Here is a 12,905-nt window from a genome sequence, read left to right on the forward strand (position 1 = left end):
GGATGTGGCGACATTCTCTCGTGTTTAAATAGATACAATTGGTACTATGTGCATGTTACTTCATACATTGCAGCTCATTGATAAGTTGCTCGCACCAGTTTTAAACATGCATTGAGATTGGCTTAGGCCACATTTTATCAAAACCGCACTTTCAACTGGTTGGGGGAGTTGAGGAGCGGGGAAAAATAGTGGAAATGTACGGTATAAAGGGAAGCTGGGGTTTAAAAATAATAAGAAGAAAATAGAATAAAATAAGTTATATTTTAAAGAATATCAGCTTCGTAAAAGTAAAACATGTGCTATATATTGGCTACAATATTCAGATACGATTTGTATTAAGATAATATGTCTAATTTCTAAGATCTCGTGTTTTTGTTTTTGTTTTCTTTGTGTGATGGTACAACCAGTGCAAGAACATGCTTGGTGATGGCAGCTCTTCGAAAATTAGAAGATCTCAACTATATCGTTCTTAGGTGACAGTATACAGTCTTCAGGTGACAGGCTCAATAAACTACAACCCATTTCCGCCGTAGAGTGACATAGTCGCTATGGAGAAGCTGAGTTACAAGAATATCTAGTCTTCTGTATCCAAGCGATTGCTTTGCTTGTTGCATAACCAAGATAACCTTATGACAGATTCATCAAAAAAAAAAAAAAAGAAAAGAAAAGATAATAAATAAATAACACGTTTGACAAAAAGAAAAAAAAATAAGAAAAATGCTTCATCTTTAAACATGGGATGAACTTATATTGATCTCTTTTTCCAGACGTAGAAGAAAGGGCCGAAGATGTAGCACGCGTATCATAGGCAGTTTTACTTTATTTTGACATTCTTACCTATGGAGGACTGTACACCCAAAGCACATTAGTACTGCATGGATTAAGGATGAAGTATGTATATATATTATACTGAATGAAGAAAGATATTATATAATATCCTTTGTAATCCAATGGTGATTTGGGATAATAAATTCGCAACTTTTTTTTCAAAATGTATATGAACCACATGGTTGATGAGTCACATCCTGTCCTACAAAATCTCCAAAGTTATAAATTTGACTTCTTAGTGGATGGGGATTGTAGACAACTTCAATCATTGGTATTTTCAAATTAGGAAGATTAAACAGCCAACATAATAACACAAATACATAATAAAAACACTCATAGTTTATTAAAATTTCCTCAATCTACGAGACATACCACTACTCCTTGTTTTTTTTTCCATATTTATTTCCATTTTTATGAATTTACAATATGAAGAAAAGATTGGAACCTTATTACTGTTATAATAGCATCAGCAAACAAGGCTAGCGAGTGCTGATAGCTACTAATTTGCACATGTTCGTATTATATCACTCTAGATGGCACACACTCACGTTATGCAGAGGCGTTGGAAAATGCAAATCATCTTAGCATGCTGAGGGAGCAAAAAAGGCTGGAAATGAAGTTTTCAGGATAGTCACATATCAATCACAAAGCGGGAAGCCGATACAATAAGAAATTTCTGTGTGTGCTTCCCTCCCTGCAGGTAATGACACCTCCCAGATCCCAGTGGTAACATTAGTAAAGGCTGACAGAACAAACGACCCATTCGACAACGTTTAAAATCGAAGACGCCGTCAGGAGATCGCCTGCAGTATGACGAAGTCATTTGTTCGCGTGCATTTGACTGGCAGGTGAGAAGATAGTTAAGAAGACAAATATTGACACGAACAACCAACCATTCACAGTCACATGTAGAAACACGAAGATAATTACGCCCCCCGAAAGGGACTGTCGCTATCTCGGGAGAATGATGTTCGTGGATGCGAGTGTGTTGCGGCACAACTGCGAATTATCTTGCAATTATGTAATGGTGCGTCGGGTGTTGTTTGGTCACGTGACACCTCCTTGTCATCTTACAAGCTTTTTTTCTTTTTTTCCCCCTCTCTCTTTTCATCTTACATTCTTCACTTCTCATTCGCTTCTATTTGAATAGAAATCATTTGTATAATCGCCAATTTCATTTGTTGCTCGTAGTTTCTTTCCGATCAATATTTTTTTATTCCTTTTTTTTTATTCTTTTGGCTTTAAATGCAAAGATTTTTAACACTTCTTGTGATCTGTACTATACACTGCATTCTTATTTTATCTTTCCCCCACCCCATTCTAAACTGTTTCTTTCGTCTCCCTCCTCCGCTCTCCACTAGAATAGCCCTAAACAAACGGTACGTAGAAATGTATTAAGATAGATTAATAGCAGAAGAATTATTAATAGAATAGCAGAATTATTAATAGAAGATGACGCAATATGCGTCCATTGGTTTTTTTTATTTTTTATTTTTTTTTAAACTTAGTTCCGTTCTCCCTGTTGATATGAGGAAAATGTTCATTGATATAAAAGGGCTTTTATATAACCGAAGGTCAGTGAACCGGTCTAATACGCGAAGGTAGGATTTCTCCCCCGAAAAAATTCGATTTTTCATCCAACAGTCAACTGCTTTGAAAACATGCGTACAGGTATAAAAGACCATCCGGAAGAGAAGGAGGGGATATACGGTATAACGAGCCGCTACAGGGGAACTGAATGAAGTTATTAAGATAAGACAAAGACTCGTTAGGTTGATTAATAGCAGAAGCAACTAAGGCTGTGAGGTCATATTACTGTGCGACCACAGATGCGAGACCCCTCGACACTTCTGCGCGTGACAGAAGGAATCCATTCCAATAATACGGTAATCAATCTGTCTTCTGGGATGAGTTGTTTATTATTATACGTCGGAAAATTAGATTTTCTTTTATGAAAATTCTAGTTTCTAAAATGGTAACTATTTTGCTCGTTCAACAGTTTGAAAATTTTACTTAAAAAGCACTTGATTTCGCGTGTTGGTGACGAACTGGTACATAATCTTATTCCTTTCTCCCCTTCAACATGAATTGACTCTTCTTGGCACATTGCTGCCAGCAGAGGATCTCGTATCTGTGGTTGGACAGTATGCCTATTCGCTCGCTGGTTTGCCTGTTTTTATGAAATGAACAAGGTGAGTTTCCATAGAGAAACCATTCCACCTCCGTATGAAACAAGCTAACTCATCTTCGGTGGAGAGGCCCTTACTAAGGTTTGAAGGGAATACAAACTCCTTCCTCGCTCAAGGCACACATCACTTCAAAAATTCTAGCGAGGGGATACACATGTGTGCCTCGATAATACAATCTTTATTACCACGCTTTCAAATTAAAAGGATTGAAATTTATAAATTTCACATCTTTCCTAATATTCATGTAATTATGGTAGACGACTAAATATAACACGAACAATTTCTAATTCATATTTCTGTTTAAAAACTTAGAACGTATATTTTAGTTGAAAACATTCAAGTCGAGATAGCAAATAAGAGGTCGATTTGTATTATTTCATCCGGACTATGTAATATTGCCAACTTATAAACAATTTTGCTCACAGCAGAGTATGCATTGCACACTAAACGCTTAAGTTGGTAATATTAGTGAAGAGTAATTGTGGTTCAGGTGGATTGGTTCTCACTGGACACCCAACTCTCACTTATGGCTCCTTGAAGCTACTGTAAACTGGTAGCGGCCACACCCCGGTAAACTGTGTCGACCCACAGGCTAAACTAAGTGAGGTTAGCCAGATATGGCAATCTCAAGCAGCGACTGTATTCGGTGAATCGGCTGCAAACAGCGTCTGTACTCCATGTTAGGAGCGGCTGAATTCGGGTCAAGGAGTGGTGGTTGGCACTTTACGAAACTTAACCATTGAAACCGAATGAACTCTAATCAACCTAAAGATACATGCCGGCTCGGCCGTCGCCCGGTCAAACAAGGGTCGCGCCCACTATTAGGGAACCAAGATAGTGAAGGCGAAAAATATGCTATTAGAACAAAACATCACCTAGTAGACAGGAAAAACATATCCAATGCTCCTTCCTGGTGAAGAGTTCTTACATTCCATGTTCCTATGCTTGTTATAATACTACTGCATGAATTAGACAACTACCGATGGGAAGTGATTGGACTCTGCGAAACTAGATGGACTGGAAAAGGAGAATTCCACCATGGACAGTACAAAATCTTTACTTCAGGCAGGGAGGACAACAAACACCAAGAAGGAGTAGCACTTATATTAAAACCAAAGGCTCAAAACTCTCTATTGTCCTATAATCCTATCTCACATAGGATAATTAAAGCAAGATTCAAAACGTCAATCGGATCACTAACTATTATTCAAGTATACTCACCAACTTCGACTTCATCAGAAGAACATATTGAGGAGTTCTCTATAGATTTTCAAAAAAGCAAATCTATAGAGAACTCCTCAATATGTTCACAGCACACAGCAGACATCAAGTCAACATCTCCTAATTGTAATGGGGGACTTAAACGCAAAAGTAGGCAAAGACTGGGATACCTGGCCAAGAATAATCGGAACGTTCGGGTATGGAGAAATCAATGAACGTGGCGAAAGACTGCTAAACGTCTGCTCAAATAATAGACTAACACTCTCTTTAAACATCCAAAACTCCAAAGAAAATGGACACGGATATCACCAGACAGACAAATCAAAAGTATGATAGACTATATTATTGTAAACCAAAGACGGAAATCAAGTATCCTAAATTGCAGATCCTTTTCTGCAGATTGTGGATCAGACCATAAGCTAGTATTAGCAAACCTAAGAATAAAGTTAAAATCTGAAAACACTTTTAGAGTCAAAAGGAGACTGAATGTAAAACAACTGCAAGACAACAATATTCTAAAAAATATCAACTAGAACTAGATAAAAACCTGAAGGAACTACCAAAACAGAATATAAACATGGAAGAACATTGGTGCAACTTAAAGGAAATAATATTAAATTCGGCAGAAAAAATAATAAGTTACACAGAAAGAGAAAGTAAAAAGGATTGGTCTCGAATGAAGCAAAAAGGTTAAGCGACCAAAAGAAAAGCATGAAACTAAAACAGAAATATAGAAATGAATATAATAGATTAACCAGATAAATTAGAAAACTAGTTAAAAGAGACAAGAATAACTGGTTAGAAGAAAAATGCAAAATTTCAGAGAAACTATCAAAAGAAAATAACCTTCATGGATTGTATAAACAAATGGACCAAATTAGTAAGACACAGACAACAAAAATTATAATGATCAAAAACAAAGAGGGACAAATAATTGAAAGCAAAACAAAAAGATTGCCAGATGGGAAGAATACTTCGGAGATTTATATAATAAAAACAGCTCCCAGGATATTACTATTCCAGTCACTGAAATGGAAGAGGAAACAAATATCTTTACCAAAGAAATAATAGCACACAGCATAGAAAAACTCAAAACTAGGAACGCACCTGATATTGAATATCAAATACATGCAGAATTCTTAAAAGCAGGAAAGGAACAACTTTTGGAACCATTAAAAACATTATTTGAAAGGATCTACAAAAACGAAGCTGTGTCTGCTGATTGGTCTAAATCAGTTATAACTCCTATATACAAAAAAGGAGATAAAACAGAATGCAGTAATTACAGAGGCATTAGCCTCCTTAGTATTCCAAGTAAGGTTTTTACGAAAGTACTCCAAAAACAAATTAAGTCATATATAGAACTAGCACTAGGAGAAGAACAAGCAGATTTCAGACCAGGACGAAGCACAATTGATCAAATATTCACCTTAAGACAGCTAATAGAAAGTACTAGAGTACAACCAAAGTTGCTACATAAATTTCATAGACTTTCGTCAGGCATAGAACATAACTATGGAATACTATGGAAGAATTTGGAATTCCCAACAAAACAATAAGAATAATAAAGAATCTGTATGAGAAATCTGAAAGTGCAGTACGAATGGAGGACACCTTAACCAACTGGTTCCACACAGAGAACAGAGTAAGACAGGAATGCAATCTGTCACCAGACCTGTTCAATCTTATACTGGAAGAAGCAACCAATAAGGCCTTAAACAATGAAGACTCGGGAATCAAAATATATGGGGAAAATGTAACAATTTAAATTTTGAGACGACATTGCATTACTTGCAAGCACAGAAGAAAATCTACAGCGAATTTCTGATAAAATAAAGGAGGAGTGTAAAACATCTGGATTAAACATAAATATAGACAAAACAAAAATTACGAAAATAGGAATAAGAAGCACCAATCTGAAAATTGAAATTGATAGTAAGATTCTAGAGCAGGTAGAAAACTTCACCTACCTTGGAGGAGTTATTGAGTACAACGGTGAAATTACAAAAGATATAAACAGATGAATCAGTCAAGCATCCCAAAGTTTTGGACGACTTAATTAAATATGGAAGTCAAGAGACACCAAACAAGTAACAAAAGTAAGAGTCTATGAAACAATGGTCCTCCCAATACTCCTCTATGGACGTGAATGCTGGAATCTCAAAAAGGCTGAAGAGAAAAAATTATTAGTTACTGAAATGGGTTGGCTAAGAAGATTACTTGGAGTATCTCTGCTGGATCGACTAAGAAACGAAGACATAAGGAAACGACTGAAACAAGAAATAACAATAACAGACAAATTCCAAGAAAGAAGACTGCGATGGTTTGGCCATGTGACCAGAATGGAAACAGAAAGACTACCATCTAAAGCCTTGAATACAACGATGGAAGGTAAAAGATCCAAAGGACGGCCCAGAATTAGATGGATAGACAACATAAAAGAGGACCAGAAAACCAAATCACAACAACCGACACCAAACTGGACAGAATTGTTCGGACTCTCCCGGACAGACAGAAGTGGAAAGAAAATTTTTTCGGCCTCATCATCATCCACATAGATGATGGAAGAGAGAAGAAGAAGAAGAAGACTAGTGAAGAGTTGGGAAACTAGCGCATGCGTACTTTCTATTAAATAAGAGCAGCCTTTTTTGTTTTCTTTTTGATTCAAGTTCTAGTGTTTTTAGACAAACATGTAATAGGCAATTCTGTTTGTTTTTGTTTTTTAATTCCTATCCTGATTTACGCTCACGTAGACTCACACTTCACCGTGTAGGCGTTCGAAACTGAACTCCTACGAAATAGGTTGGTTAATCCTTATTCTGGGAGTGTGCTATGTCTGCATAGGCGTGTGTGTGTGTTCACGGAGCCGGTTTGCCTATTTTGAAGGACGAAAAATCCGAGTTTCCAGAAGAAAAACACTCCACCTCCGTATGAGACCGACTAACTCACCATTTGATTGAAGACACCTGATAACAGTTCCTCACATCATAGACGGACTCGAACTCGGGTTTTTCCATCCAAACAGTTCGTTTAAACAACTGAGCTATGGAGGCTCAGTTTTTTTTTTATTATTAAAATTTTTAAATCAGTTAAATATTATTACATTTTAAATGAACGTTTTCTAATAAACGAGGGGAAAAAAAAGGATGTGAGTCAGCGGCAAAAAGCAACAATAACTAAAGTCAGCATAAACGGATTGGAAGGGTTCCATACAATCCATACTGAGCACATCCATTGGATACAGTCCGTAAATTGTCAACATGTTAAACTTTTCATTTACTTGCAGTTGACCTAAAATATCTTCTTCCCATCTGTATGGTTGTGTAGAGAAAAACTTAGCGAGGAGAGTATATAATTCTCAGTTTCAATTGAAAAGATATTTGATTGCTTTTTACATAATCCCGAAAAACTGCTTTAGAGACCAAATATTTTTTTATTTTTTCACGTCACGTTCTTCTTCCACCTAAAGACAACTAGAAGCATCCGTACTTACGACGGAATTCGAAACCACGCCATGTTGGTTGAAGAGAGAAGACGCCATCCATTCGGCCAAAGGAATTCCAAAATGCGTCTTTTTTTTTTATTATTGTTTCGAATCATTTCTATACTTATTTATAATTCTTTCAAACGTTTATCAATTAATAAAAGTATAATTTAGCAATGATTCCGTGTATTTTCTATCGCTAATAATCGCACAGTTATGCAGATTTTCTGACATGATTATAAATTATTATGGGATTTAATGGAATAAATACAGTACACATAAACAATTAAACAACAAGTTTAATTAATCTTATATTTTATCTCTATCACTGAAACATCGTCAGGGAAACAATATTAAAATTGCATAAACACACACAGATTTGCTCAAACACTAAGTGAAAAAGATAGACCGAAAGTCTCAAGTCCTATGAGGGTCGCCCTCTATGGGCACTGTTGACTAGCCTTAGGGTTAACTACTCACATCTAATTTCATGTGGCAAATTTCGCATTTTTTGCATCTCCCAATAGCAACCAAACCATTTAGTTCCTTTATTATCACTCGAGCCTCTATAGAGCCCAGTCGGTTTGGACAATTCCATTCGATTGGAAAGATCTGGTTTGAGTCCCATTCAGAATGAGAATTACTTTATCACGGCCTTTCATTTGAATGTGAGTTAGCTGTACGCAGGTGTAAGGATTTTTTCTTTCTCCGAGAAACTATTTTTTCATCCATCGAAACAGGCAAATCGGCTAGAGGAACATACGCAGTTTACAGACATATGATACTGCGAGAATAAGAACTAACCAACCTATTCCATCAGATCTGGTTACTTACTAAAGCTTCAATGGTACATTATCGGTGTACGCGTAAGTGTAAAAATGAATTATTGCTCGGATTTCTCTTTAAAAAAAAGTGTACATTACAGTTAATCCAAGTTTTTTGCTAACTTGCACTCCATTTTAACCAAAGTGAAACATTTTTAAATGTGCAGCATTTTTTTTTCATGGCTTTTCAGAATGAGATTCTTCTTCCAAAGAAAAAAAAATATTATCTGAACATTTAAACTCGTCCATCAATGAGGCTTTTATGGTGTCTGATTTTATATATAAAATCTATTTTAATACATTTTGTAATACACCAGACAATTCCATGATAAATATCCTGATTTTCCCATTTTCCCTTCTCTTTTCGGTACTGTCGAGATGTATGAATAGTGACTCCATCGTGCTGTATTTTAGTGGGTCCAAATGTTAAGTTCGCAAAATTCAACAAGACTGGAAAAAATGAATTGTTGAAAAAAAAAAAAAACGAAATCATAAATATTATATTTATTTCGAGTTTTCGATTATTTCTGAGAACTGTAAATATAATCTTTGCCCACTCTAATATCTGGAGGGAAGAACATGATCAGTTCTAGTTTGAGTTTAACACCTCGTGTATCATAACAAAGAATGAACCTTTTTATTCAAAATTGTAAGTCAGGATGCACTACAGAAATATAGAAACATGTCCCTGGAACACCAGTTCATGATTTCATCAGTACTTTCCAGATCTCCATGTAAAATATAACAGAAAATAATTCTTTATTTATATCTTGCTTCAGAAAGCTACCAGAAATCTTCCTTGTTCAGGCCATATAACCAAGCATGTTCACCACTACAAAAATAAATAAAAATTGATATACAATGGGCGTTTTTTCTTTAAGATACGGGACTCACATTAGTCTTCAGCAGACTAATGCGAGCGACAATTTTCCTCTGCTCACAGTGCTTTGCAATCATTGTAGGAGATTTCTTCTTTATCACAAAACGCAGAAACACGTTTCAAGTAAAAGTGTGTTAAGTTCACACAGATGCTACTTTTCGAGTGCGCTTTTGTAACGGCTTGAGATTTATTGAATGTTGTCTGACAGCGTGTTCATTCTTGAACATTTTTATTCAATGCAATATGTTCAATTGACACAATAATGCAGAGATACTAAAATGTATATCTACCTCAGTCCCACCTCCACAACGCTCAAGTATTTGTCGTCTTGTATTGTTCTAAGAAACTATGAAGTCCACTCCTTCAATCATGTTACACAAATTATGGACTCCACAACCGTGTCATAATTATTTTAATTTCCCGACGTTTCGAATTTCATATTAAGGTCAGATGAAGAGACGATGATTTGATCAACTGTTATTCTACTGGCCTGACCTCTAGTGAAAATAAAATAAAATTACAATAAAATGAAATAAAATAAACTACATTAACTACATCAAAGCTATATTCTGTTTAAGACAACATCAGAGAAACATACTTTCATATAGATAGTTTTGTTACAGTGAAAAGGATGTCCCAATTTAATATGACAATTGTGATATTAGATTTAGGATCCTGGATTAAATATGGTTCTATTTAGAATTCACTCGTAGGGAGAAAGGTTAAGTGGGTAGCATAGGTTCCTTCCATATATGTGGGATTTTTAGACCATCATTATTGTTAAGATTAGGGTGATTGATAAGAATCTCGCAGGTCTTCTTAAATTGACGTTCATACCTTGTTTTGGTGTGATGTAAACAACAGGTACTTTTACAGTCAATGCTATGTAAAGTGTTCATGGCATGATCAGAAAGACCAGCTTGACCATAGTTATCATATTTAATGTGTAGTTTATGTTACTTTTTTTCTGATAGGAATTGTACGTCCTGTTTCCCCTATATATGGCAATGAATACGATATACTCCAGGGTGCGCCAATGGAGGGAGTGGATCCTTGGATGTGTTGAGTAAGTTTTTTAATTTTGCAGGAGGTTTAACGGTGGCTTTCAGGTTGTATTGTTGTAGTGTTCTGTTTGTTTTTTTTTGTCTGATATCCCTTTAATGTATGGAATGGTTACAGTTTTATTATAAGAGGGCAGAGACAATAAAACTGACTAATAAATCATCTTTTTCCAGTGTAATGTCTTTGATTTTGTTTACAAAGTGTTGTGTGTTTTTAATACCCTCTTCCCAAATGTCCCAATTAATGACACAATCTTTCTACAGGACAAAATCCCTCCCGATATCATAGCGGTCTTTGCGCATGCACTACGTTCTGGCTATTTTAGTAGGTAGAAAGTGTTTTGTGTGGCAAAACACTTTCTACCTACAAAAAGAAGGAACGCCATGGGTTATCCATTATCCACCCCCCCCCCCTCCATTGCTAACTTTTACATGGAACATTTCAAGCAACGTGCTCTCGATTCCTCTTCTTTAAAACCCAAAGTCTGACTTAGATATGTTGACGATATTTTCGCTGACTCCTTGGCTGCCAGACACTAGACACTTTCCTCAGCCTTCTAAACAAACAACACAAACGTATACAATTCACAATCGAGATTGAAAAGTAGAACACACTTCCGTTTCTAGATGCACTTGTCACACGTCTTCCTTCGGTCAGTCTTTCCTTTACTGTTTACCAGAAACCGACACATACTGGCCAATATATATACACAAAAACTCCTACCTAAAGCCAACACAAAAACTAGGGGTCAGTAATACACTTAAAAACAGGGCTTTGAAGATTTTCTCCAATGAACAAGCAGTTAAAGATGGATAAATAGTTATCAGCAATACCTTCCTAAAAATTATTACAGCCAAACTACTATTAACAAAATTCTGAACAAGACCTCACTTAAAAACAAAAATAAGCAAGATTATAATAAAACTGTAACCATTCCATCCATTAAAGAGATAGACAAAATAAACAGAATACTGCAAAAATACAACCTTAAAGCCACCTTTAAACCTCCTGCAAAATTAAAAACTTACTCCACACATCCAAGGATCCACTCCCTCCACTGGCCTACCCTGCGGCATACTGTATTCATTGCACCTGTAATTTGCCCTGTATAGAGGAAACAGGACGCACATTTCCTATAAGAAAAAAGGAACATAAACAACACATTAAATACAATAACTATGGTCAAGCTGGTCTTTCTGATCATGTCCTGAACACTTTACATAGAAATTACTGGAAAAGCACCTTTTGTTTACATCACACCAAAACACGGTATGAACGTAAATTTAAGAAGGCCTGTGAAATTCTTTTCAATCACCCTAATCTTAACAATAATGATGGTCTAAAAATCCCAAACATATGGAAGGCACATATGCTACCCACTTAACCTTTCTCCTAAGAGTTAATTCTAAAAAGAACCATAGGTAATCCAGAATCCTAAATCTAATATCACAATTCTCATGTTAAATTGGGACATCATTTTCACTGTAACAGAACTATCTATATGAAAGAATGTTTCTCTGATGCTGTCTTAAACAGAATATAGCTTTGATGTAGTTAATTTATTTTATTTCATTTCATTTTATTGTAATTTTATTTTATTTTCACTAGTGGTCAGGCCAGTAGAATAATGAGGCTTTGTAGCTCAGTGGAAGTGGCGCTTGCGTCCTCTGCATTTGGTCGCTCGAAATCAGACTTAAGTTCAAGTTTAGTCGCCGACTGGAGGAATTTTCTTCGATTGATTCCCGAGTTAGTCGATTTCTGGCATGGGCAAGCGGGTTTTTCCTCCCGTAAACTCAAGAAAATCGCAGCACTTATTTTTACTGGCCACTTCATCGGTGGCTGCTATAATTAGTGATGGACATGAGCCAGCTGTCTCTGATTGGCTACCGGTGGAGATTGAACTGCTCACTGAGTCTCCAAAACGCTAGATAGGGTATAAAAGGCCTCACCTACTCCCTATAAGGGAATAAAAGGCATTAGCTGATTTGATTTTTGATATATATATATATATATATATATATATATATATAAAATAATTATTTCTACCGAGGTTGTAGAATCCATAATTTGTATAAAATGAATGCTGATCACCGTGTAACACTAAAGGAAAGGAAACTACTCCTTCAAATAAAAACAGTTGACAAATATAAAAACTAATGTCTTATACCCTAAGCCTACTGCAATACACTAAAATCATCCACTCTGAATCTGTTACTGTGAAACGCAAAACATCACTGATAACAGATGATACTATACGAGCATATTACACATTCAAATAAAGAAATCCGAATGTAGACAATAATATAAAGGTGTGTCTTGTAATACCATTCTTGTATAGTGATGACATCATTTGTCATACGAGCAATTGAACATACAATCATTTTTTATATACTCTAAATATATTTGATTTTAATTTT

The sequence above is a fragment of the Typopeltis vanoorti genome, chromosome 3, assembly GCF_054136105.1.
Source record: "Typopeltis vanoorti isolate ZY-2024b chromosome 3, IOZ_Tvanoo_1.0, whole genome shotgun sequence".
NCBI classification, from domain to species: Eukaryota; Metazoa; Arthropoda; class Arachnida; order Uropygi; family Thelyphonidae; genus Typopeltis; species Typopeltis vanoorti.